The sequence below is a fragment of the Cherax quadricarinatus genome, unplaced genomic scaffold, assembly GCF_038502225.1.
Source record: "Cherax quadricarinatus isolate ZL_2023a unplaced genomic scaffold, ASM3850222v1 Contig756, whole genome shotgun sequence".
Lineage (NCBI taxonomy): Eukaryota > Metazoa > Arthropoda > Malacostraca > Decapoda > Parastacidae > Cherax > Cherax quadricarinatus.
Window position 1 is genome coordinate 124,884 of NW_027195782.1, and position 10,481 is coordinate 135,364.

The 10,481-nt window shown below is 39.9% G+C and overlaps 2 pseudogenes; both read right to left on the bottom strand.

The window, feature by feature from the left end:
- Positions 1-263: 263 nt before the first annotated feature.
- LOC138851476 (tigger transposable element-derived protein 1-like) lies at positions 264-4,153 on the bottom strand (annotated as a pseudogene).
- A 301-nt stretch (positions 4,154-4,454) lies between these two features.
- LOC128706483 (tigger transposable element-derived protein 1-like) lies at positions 4,455-6,299 on the bottom strand (annotated as a pseudogene).
- Between the last annotated feature and the right edge of the window lie 4,182 nt (positions 6,300-10,481).

Genomic DNA, 10,481 nt, shown 5'->3' on the forward strand with positions numbered 1-10,481 from the left:
CCAACAACAACGTTTTTACCTTCCTTGGCGACGTCCGTCGTGATGTTCCCAGTAGTCGGCTCACATTCGTTAGGTAGCACTACACCTTCACTTGTGGAATTCGTCAAGATGTTCTCGATGGTTTTCATTGGGGTTTCTAGGGATGTGTCACTCACGTCTGCCAATGGTTCCTTGGAGCTCATTGTGGCATTCCCAGTAGAACACCCACATTCGTCAGGTAGCACCGAAAATGGGTTGGAAGTTTCCACAGTAGTCTTCTGGTTTCTCGTTGTTTCTGCCTCTCCAACAGTCTTCTTGATCCTCAGCTTGGTTCCACGTTGCCCGGCCACTGACCAAGCTCCCCTCTTAACCTGGGGACTCACAACAGGAGGATTACTACAAATCCTCTTGTTCTCCTCCATTAATCGCTGTATCTCCAGCTTAGCAACCGTAAGCTCTTCTTTAAGCTGCATTGAACTTTCAGCTAGCATTGAACTTTGCCTCATGGTTCTAACAAATCCTGGGTTTTCATTTCATTAATGGTAACAGGACTATCATCAGGATGGATCTCCTCTTCATGAAATTTCTTTCTTTGCTCTTCAGTCAGAAGAAGGTCTTGGTCTGTCAGAGCCTCATCATGAGAGAAGCAATTCTTCCACATCCTCAGGCTCTACTTTCAATTCTAATTCCCTTGCCATATCCACAACATTTACACTCAATTCCTCCACTGGATTCTCAAAACCTTCAAAATCATCCATAAGTTTAGGAATTAGATTCTTCAAGACACCTTTGAGTGTAGTTTCTTCAACTTCATTCCATGCATCTCTAATATTTTTAATACCATTCAAAACAGTGAAACCTTCCCAAAAGGTTTTTAATTTATTTTGTTTAGGCCCAGGCATTTTTTCACTTTCTAGGAAATTTACAGCCTTAATGAAAGTTCTTCTTAGGTAATAAGATCTAAAGGCTGCAATTACACCTTGGTCCATCGGTTGCAGTAATGATATTGTGTTTGCAGGTATAAAAGCAACATTTATCTCCTTGTACATACCATGTAGAGCTGTAGGGTGGGCAGGGCATTGTCTAAAACAAGTAAAACATTAAAAGGAATTATCTTTTCCTTGCAGTAATCCTCAACTGTAGGCTTAAAATAGTCCGTGAACCAATTTATGACAAGATCGGCAGTCATCCAAGCTTTTGAATTGGATTTATAATAAACTGCCTTTTGCATAGTTCTTTAAGGTCCTAGGATTCTCTGAGTGATAAATCATCATAGGTTTTAACTTGCAGTCACCAGCTGCATTAGCTCCTAGCAAAAGTGTTAGCCTGTCTTTTGCAGCTTTGAAGCCAGGCATTGACTTCTCTTCCTTAGCAATAAATGTCCTAGATGGCATCCAGAGGCGTCGTACGGGTAGGGGGTGACGGGGGGGTGGGGGGGCTGCCCCGGGTGACACCATTTAAGGGGTGGCACCATAGAGTCTCCAAAGGTGACACTAATGCACAAATCAGTGCTGCACCAACATAAGAGAAGAATCCTTCGTTGATTTTGATTATTTGATAGATTGATTTTGATGTGACAGATGATTTTGCATAATTGAAGGCATGGAAATGTAATATCACATTTACTGTGATGTTACGTGTACTCAAGGTCAAATGTAAGATCAAATTCACTGAGATGTTACCTGTACTCAAGGTCATATCAGAACTAGTGTTTCTTTGATATTGCAATGCTTTTCTTTATTTTTCAAATTTTTTATTTTTTATTTTTGGCATTGTTGACGATGAATAAATGTAGGATCTGTTGGCTGTACTCAAAGTGGTATTTGAGTTTGTTTCCTCAATATTACTCTGATTATTTATTTTATCATTAATAAAGTTGAGAAGTATTCTCCTGTTCAGTTTATGGCCCTTAAACATTCTCATTGCTAAACATTTGTCGCTGGTTATGCAGTACTGACGTAACTAGAGTTTACTCCCCATCCCCCCACCCTTGAATTTCATGGGGGTGACACCAAAGATGCTGTCCCGGGTGACACCAGAGATTCCGCCCCGGGTGACACCAACTTTAGCCATGCCTCTGATGGCATCTTCTTCCAAAATAATGCAGTCTCATCCACATTAAAAATCTGTTGCTTGGTATATCCACCACATTCTATTATCTTGGCTATCTCACGTGGATAATTTTCTGCAGCTAAATTGTCAGCGCTTGCAGCTTCACCCTGCACTCTTATGTTGTGAAGTTGACTTCTTTCCTTAAACCTATTAAACCAGCCTCTGCTAGCTGAGAATTTATCTTCAGCAGCTTCCTCCCCTCTCTCAACCTTCATAGAACTGAAGAGACTTAGGGCCTTGGACTGGATAATGGCTCGACTTAAAGGCACATTGTGACTAGTCTGATCATCAATCCACACCATTCAAAGTTTTTCCATGTCAGCAATGAGGTTATCACATTTTCTTATAACTTTAGTGGTCACTGGTGTAGCACTTTTAACTTCCTGCAATACTTTCTCCTTATTGTTCACAACTGTACTAAATGTTTGACGAGCTGTTGCGACCCCTGAATGGGTCACAATGTATATAATGTATATTACCTGTTCATATAATTTTATGTTGCCTATACAGTAGGGCCCCACTTATACGGCGGGTTAGGTTCCAGGCTATCGCCGGAAAGCAGACATCGCCAGAAGGCAGAACGCCATTTTTTTCCATTTATGAATGCATACAAATGCCAGACAACAAGTTTACACTAAATTATATTAAGTTAGTAATAGAACTAGGCATTAAAAACACAGTAAAAAGTAAAATACACACACAGTACATTCATTACTTACCCTAAAGTATTTGTAATCTTAATGTAGAGGGAGAGGTGAGTAGTACTTACTTGTAGGTAGCCCTGGTGTAGGTAGCCCAGGTGTAGGTAGCCCAGGTGTAGGTAGCCCAGGTGCAGGTAGCCCTGGTGTAGGTAGCCCAGATGTAGGTAGCCCAGGTGTAGGTAGCCCAGGTGTAGGTAGCCCAGGTGTAGGTAGCCCAGATGTAGGTAGCCCTGGTGTAGGTAGCTCAGATGTAGGTAGCCCTGGTGTAGGTAGCCCAGATGTAGGTAGCCCTGGTGTAGGTAGCCCAGGTGTAGGTAGCCCAGGTGTAGGTAGCCCAGGTGCAGGTAGCCCTGGTGTAGGTAGCCCAGGTGTAGGTAGCCCTGGTGTAGGTAGCCCTGGTGTAGGTAGCCCTGGTGTAGGTAGCCCTGGTGTAGGTAGCCCAGGTGTAGGTAGCCCAGGTGCAGGTAGCCCTGGTGTAGGTAGTCCAGGTGCAGGTAGCCCTGGTGTAGGTAGCCCAGGTGTAGGTAGCCCAGGTGCAGGTAGCCCTGGTGTAGGTAGTCCAGGTGCAGGTAGCCCTGGTGTAGGTAGCCCAGGTGTAGGTAGCCCAGGTGTAGGTAGCCCAGGTGTAGGTAGCCCAGGTGTAGGTAGCCCAGGTGCAGGTAGCCCTGGTGTAGGTAGCCCAGATGTAGGTAGCCCTGGTGTAGGTAGCCCTGGTGTAGGTAGCCCTGGTGCAGGTAGCCCTGGTGTAGGTAGCCCAGGTGTAGGTAGCCCAGGTGCAGGTAGCCCTGGTGTAGGTAGTCCAGGTGCAGGTAGCCCTGGTGTAGGTAGCCCAGGTGTAGGTAGCCCTGGTGTAGGTAGCCCAGGTGTAGGTAGCCCTGGTGTAGGTAGCCCAGGTGCAGGTAGCCCTGGTGTAGGTAGCCCAGGTGTAGGTAGCCCTGGTGTAGGTAGCCCAGGTGTAGGTAGCCCTGGCTCCCCGCCTCATACTTAATATACGATATTTAAAACAGCCCAGAGAGTTAAAATACACATGCAGTACACTCATTATTTACCTTAAAATATGTGTAGTCTTAATATAGGAAGAAAGGTGAGTAGTATTTATTTGTAGGAAGTCAGTGTAGGTAGTCGGTAGGTGTAGCCAGTAGGTGTAGCCCGCCTGGGCTATACCTACCGGTCACCTACACTGTGGCCCAAAGCCATATTATTAGCATCGACATACCTTGTTCACTGAATTTAATCGTTTTGAACAACTACCTTTAGATGCCATCATAAACGAAGAGAGAAGTAATGAATAATTCATGCTGAAAATTGTAAACAAAAGCGGAGTGGGGGAGTGGTTCGCCCAAATGCAGATTCATACACATTTTCTCTGATGGCTGAGCAGAAAAAACGTAATGTTATCCCTCCACCCGGCTACCACACAGGTCCAAAAGTATTATTATCAGAACACACAAAATATGCAATAAAGGCCAGACAACAAGTTTACACTAACTTACATTAAGTTAGCAATGGAAATAGGCATTAAAAACACAATAAAAAGTAAGATACACACAGAGTACACTTATTACTTACCTTAAAATATTAATATTGTGTGAGAGGTGAGTAGCAGGGTGTTTACTGAATAAAATCAGATGGTACACCATCATCTGATTCTTCAACTTCTATTCATTTTGAAGACTTGTGTGAAGCTCTTGAAGGAGTGTGTGTTGCTGTTGATGTTGAAAACTGTTCAAGGCTAGCTGTTGATGTTGAAGGTTGTTCAATGCTAACTGTTGATGTTGAAGGTTTGCATGATACTTTAGTAAAGTAGGAAAGCATTGAACTTTGCCTCAGGGATTTTTTTTCCTTTCCCTTAAAATTTCTTTATAGCATGTAACATCATGGGAAAGGGATGCATTCACTTTTGAACTTCGTTCAAAATTTGGATCAATTTTCTCAAAAATTGTCATTGCTATTTCTATATAGTTAATAGCTTCTTCCAAATCCTGGGTTTTCATTTCTTTAATGGCAACAGGACTATCATCAGGATGGATCTCCTCTTCATGAAACTTCTTTCTTTGCTCTTCAATGAGAAGATCTTCATCTGTTAGAGGCTTATTATGAGAAAGAAGCAATTCTTTCACATCCTCAGGCTCCACTTCCAATTCTAAGTCCCTTGCCATATCCACAACATTTACAATAACTTCATCCACTGGATTCTCAAAGCCTTCAAAATGGTCCATAAGTTCAGGAATTAGATTTTTCCAAATACCATTGAGTGTAGTTTCTTTAACTTCATTCCATGCATCTCTAATATTTTTAATACCATCCAAAACAGTGAAACCTTCCCAAAAGGTTTTTAATTTATTTTGTTTAGGCCCAGGCATTTTTTCACTGTCTAGGAAATTTACAGCCTTAATGAAAGTTCTTCTTAAGTAATAAGATTTAAAGGCTGCAATTACACCTTGGTCCATCGGTTGCAGTAATGAAGTTGTGTTTGCAGGTATAAAAGCAACATTTGTCTCCTTGTACATACCATGTAGAGCTGTAGGGTGGGCAGGGCATTGTCTAAAACAAGTAAAACATTAAAAGGAATTTTCTTTTCCTTGCAGTAAGCCTCAACTGTAGGCTTAAAATAGTCCGTGAACCAATTTATGAAAAGATCAGCATTCATTCAAGCTTTTGAATTGGATTTATAATAAACAGGGAGGCTGCCTTTTGTATAGTTCTTTAGGGCCCTAGGATTCTCTGAGTGATAAATCATCATAGGTTTTAACTTGCAATCACCAGCTGCATTAGTTCCTAGCAAGAGTGTTAACCTGTCTTTTGCAGCTTTGAAGCCAGGCATTGACTTCTCTTCTTTAGCAATAAATGTCCTAGATGGCATCTTCTTCCAAAATAATGCAGTTTCATCCACATCAAAAATCTGTTGCTTGGTATATCCATCACATTCTATTATCTCAGCAAACTCAGGTGGATAATTTTCTGCAGCTAAATTGTCGGCGCTTGCAGCTTCACCCTGCACTCTGATGTTGGGAAGTTGACCTCTTTCCTTAAACCTATTAAACCAGCCACTTCTAGCTGCGAATTTATCTTCAGCAGCTTCCTCACCTCTCTCAGCCTTCATTGAATTGAAGAGACTTAGGGCCTTGGACTGGATAATGGCTCGGCTTAAAGGCACGTTGTGACTAGTCTGATCGTCAATCCACACCATTAAAAGTGTTTCCATGTCAGCAATAACGTTATCACATTTTCTTAGAACTTAGTGTTCACTGGTGAAGAACTTTTAATTTCCCGCAACACTTTCTCCTTATTGTTCACAACTGTACTAACTGTTTGACGAGCCAAACCAAGCTTATGTGCTATCTCAGTCATAGACTTACCATGTTCACTCAGTTTAATCACTTCTAACTTGGCACTTAAAGCAAGAGGCTTACGACTCCTCTTTTTATCACACCTAAACTTAGATGCCATTGTCAGTGAGAGCCAACTAGTTAACGAAAGAGTAAACGAGAAAGAGAACGAGATACAGAGTTCAGACAATGTAAGAACGCAAACTGAACAGGTAGTGGGCGATCACTTGGTCAGGCGAAATAAATGCGTATTAATATGTGTCTATTTTAGTTCATTCACGTATGTTTGTAAGAGTTTGTAAAACTTTTACCTCACAATATTTTTTTATTATAATAATAATTACCTCACAATACAAATACTCTTACATTGTATACAAGTTGAACAAGTTAGTACAGAATAAACAAACAGCAACATTCCCATTCTCATGCAACACATCATTTTTAGAGTGAATGATGATATTATTATTATTATATTATTATTATATTATTATTATTATTATTATATTATTATTATTATTATTATTATTATTATTATTATTATTAGTATTATTATTATTATTATTATTATTATTATTGTCATAATAAAAAAAAGCACTGAACCCACAAGGGTAGTGAATTGCTATATATAGAGTGAAGGCATACGAAAGGGATATTTTTCTACAGTTATCCCCCAGTTTGACTAGAGAAAACGTAATTCTTCCAACACCATACACAGCCGCTTTGTAAACAAATTTCATATTTATGTCAATTTTTATTCTGTGAGTGTATGTATCATGTTTATATTCAATTCAATTTAATTCAATTCAAAGTTTATTCTCTATAAAGATTACAATGCTGAGTTAACAGAATTTGGTTATTGTGTGGTTTACATGTAGTAAAATAATAATTACAGAGTGTACCACTAGAACACCTAGCATGGCTAGGCATTTCGGGCAGACTTAGATTACATCTTAGGTTTAAAATATTACAAAATTATAAGGTAAGTTGGTATTATGGCTAAGTGACTAAATACTAGTTTGTGAGATTAGCAATGTGAATGCTTTTGTTTTGGCACTATACATACTTTCAGTATTGGAGTATCACAGGCCAACTTATGACTAGTTAAGATTCATTATTTTGAGATTGAGGTTGATATTACTGTTTATGGTCAAATGGGTGAGTGAGTGTAAGTGTTAACCACCAGGTGGTATTCGTGTAATTAGTTGACAGGGTGTATCAGAGAGATAAGATGTTTTCTGATGGTAGTTTTGAAGGTGATGAATGTGTCTGCAGTTTTAGCATTTTCAGGTAGGGTGTTCCAGATTTTAGGGCCTTTGACATACATTGAATTTTTGTAAAGGTTTAGTCGGACACGGGGAATGTCATAGAGATGTTTGTGTCTGGTGTTGTGCCTGTGGGTTCTGTCACACCCATCAAGAAAGCATTTTAGGTCAAAGTTAATATTGGAATTTAAGGTCCTGTAGATGTAGATTGCACAGTAGTAAGTGTGGATGTAATGAACAGGGAGTAAGTTTAGATCTATGAAGAGGGGGGGGGTGTTGCCAGGGATGGGATTTAGTGATTATTCTTACTGCGGCTTTTTGTTGGGTTATTATTGGCTTTAGGTGTGTTGCTGCAGTTGAACCCCAAGCACAGATAGCATAGGTGAGGTATGGATATATAAGTGAATGGTATAGTGTGAGAAGGGCACTTTGCGGCACATAGTATCGTATCTAGGAGAGGATCCCAACCGTTTTGGATACTTTTTTGGTTATGTGTTGGATATGGGTGCTGAAGTTCAGGTTGTTGTCGAGGTATAGGCCTAGGAATTTGCCCTCATTATACCTGGCAATTAGAGTGTTGCCGATCTTAATGTTAATTTGCGCATCTCCTGCTCTGCTACCAAACATAATGTAGTAGGTTTAGTCAGTGTTAAGCGTAAGTTTATTGGTTGTCATCCAAGTCGATATTTTGATCAGCTCCTCATTAACAATGGTGTTGAGGGTGGCAGGATTAGGGTGAGAGATGACATAAGTCGTGTCGTCAGCAAAGAGAATGGGGTTCAGGTGTTGAGATATGTTTGGAAGATCAGTGATGTATATGAGGAAGAGCAGGGGACCAAGGACACTTCCCTGCGGAACTCCAGTATCAAGTGGCTGTGTTGTTGATGCTGTGTCTTTAATGGTGACATACTGATACCTATTAGTAAGGTAAGATTTGAAATATGCAAGTGCATGGCCTCTTATATCATAATGGTCAAGTTTGTGGAGTAGGATGCCGTGGTCTACTGTGTCAAAAGCTTTTCTTAGGTCAATAAAAATTCTATGAGATAGCATGCGAGAGGACATGGGCTGCTCTCTTGTACAATAATGGTGGGACATGAGACAGATTCCCTGAGTTATTTTTAAGTGACTTTATATTCTCGGTGACTTCCGTGGGCTCAGTTGGAGCAAGATAGAAGGAATTTGGGTAATTCCCATCTAGGTAGTCCCCGGCATGGGCATTGGTACGTGGGATTTTATTGGCGAGATTAGAACCTATGGTTGAGAAGAAGTTGTTTATCTTGTTAGCTGTGTCAGTGGGATGCAGTGGTGTTTCATCAGGTTTAGTTAGGACAATATTCTTGTTTTTTTTCAGTTTGTGGGTCCCTAGAATCTGAGAGAGTGTTTTCCAGGTCTTTTTTATATCTCCTCTTGTGTCAGTGAATCTACTGGAGTAGTATAGTTGTTTGGCTTTCTTTATTACTTTGGTGAGGACTGATGAATAGTGTTTAAGAATATCTTTGTGTATTAAGCCCTGTCTATATTGCTTTTCATATTGGTGTTTCTTATCAATGGATTTCAGAATGGTGCTGGTTAGCCATGGGCAACCAAGCCGTTTGTTTGTGATCTGTTTCGTTTTTATAGAACAATGTTTGTTGTATAGTCTAAGTAATTCGTTAAGAAAAATGTCTGTCCATTCATCAATACTATTGGCCTTGGAGAATTCTGTAGGCCAGTCAACAGTCTCTAGGTCAGCTGTGAACTTCCTTACTGAGGCCTCATCATGGAGTCTAAATGAAACTTTGTTGTATTCAAGTGGTGGTTTACTAATGTTTGTCAAGAGGAAGGTAGGGTAGTGGTCTGTAGTGCTATCTGTGATTATCCCTGATTTAAGGGGGGCTAGTATATTGGTCCATATGTTGTCTATTATGGTTGCACTTGTTTCAGTGAGCCTGGTTGGTTTAGTTATTGTTGGTATGAGAAGTGCATTGTTCATATTGTTGATGAAATCAGTTACAGGCTGATCATCTAGTAGGCCAAGGTTGATGTTGAAGTCTCCAGCTAAGAGAAGGTGGTGCTTATTCATTTGTCTGTTTGTTATTAGTGCCTTCAATTTCTCACTGAAATTTGGGATGTTTGTGTGGGGTATCCGGTAAATGGCACCGATTGTTATAGGCGTCTTAAGCTTTTTTACAGTAAAATTAGCAAAAATGTATTCTCCATATTCATCACTAAAGCAAGTGGTGCTAATACAAGATAATTGGTTAGAGTAATAGACTGCAATACCACCCCCAACTTGGTATGGTCTGCAGTTGTGGATTGCTGTGTATCCTGGTAGAGGGTAGATATCTATTGTATCCTGCTTAAGCCAGGTCTCAGTAAGAATAATGCAGGAGAAGGGTGTCTTTAGTGATTCAAGGAGTGCCAGGAGGTCATCATAGTGTTTGCTTAAGGACCTGATGTTGTAGTTAAGTACTGATAGACTTTTAGCATTGTTTAGGATAGTGCTGGCTTGTGATGCTGTGTAGTAAAGGCAGTTACTTTCAAATAGGTTTTGACTGTGTGTCAGATTATGGAGGTTTAGATCAGGGTCAACGTGATCAATCATCTTCTAGGTTTAAATTAGGGTTATTTATATCCTGAGTTGTGTGTTGAGTATTAGTACTGATATCTGTAGTGGTGGGAAGTTTGGACAAGTATATAGCTATAGCATTTTGGTCATGTAGAGTACAGTCACTAATACACATAATGGAGTTGGTGTTGTCTATGTGTTGTGCTGGAATGAGCTAAAGTACAACTAGGTATAAACTAATAATATAAAAATACAAATTAAAAATAGCACAAGACTCTCACTAGTAATTACACTATGGTCTAATATAATGAATTTGGTATTGACTATGTATTGAGCTAGAATGAGCTATAGTACAACTGAGTTTAATCTAATGATATATAAAAGGCACAAGACTCTCAATTGTAATTGCACTAAGGTGTTATATAAGTTGTTTACAAGAATTAGAGTATAACTAGATTTAAATTGACAAGATAAACTATACAAGTTAACCCTTTGACTGTCGCGGTCGTATATATACGTCATAGGAGATACCCTGTTTGACGTATCT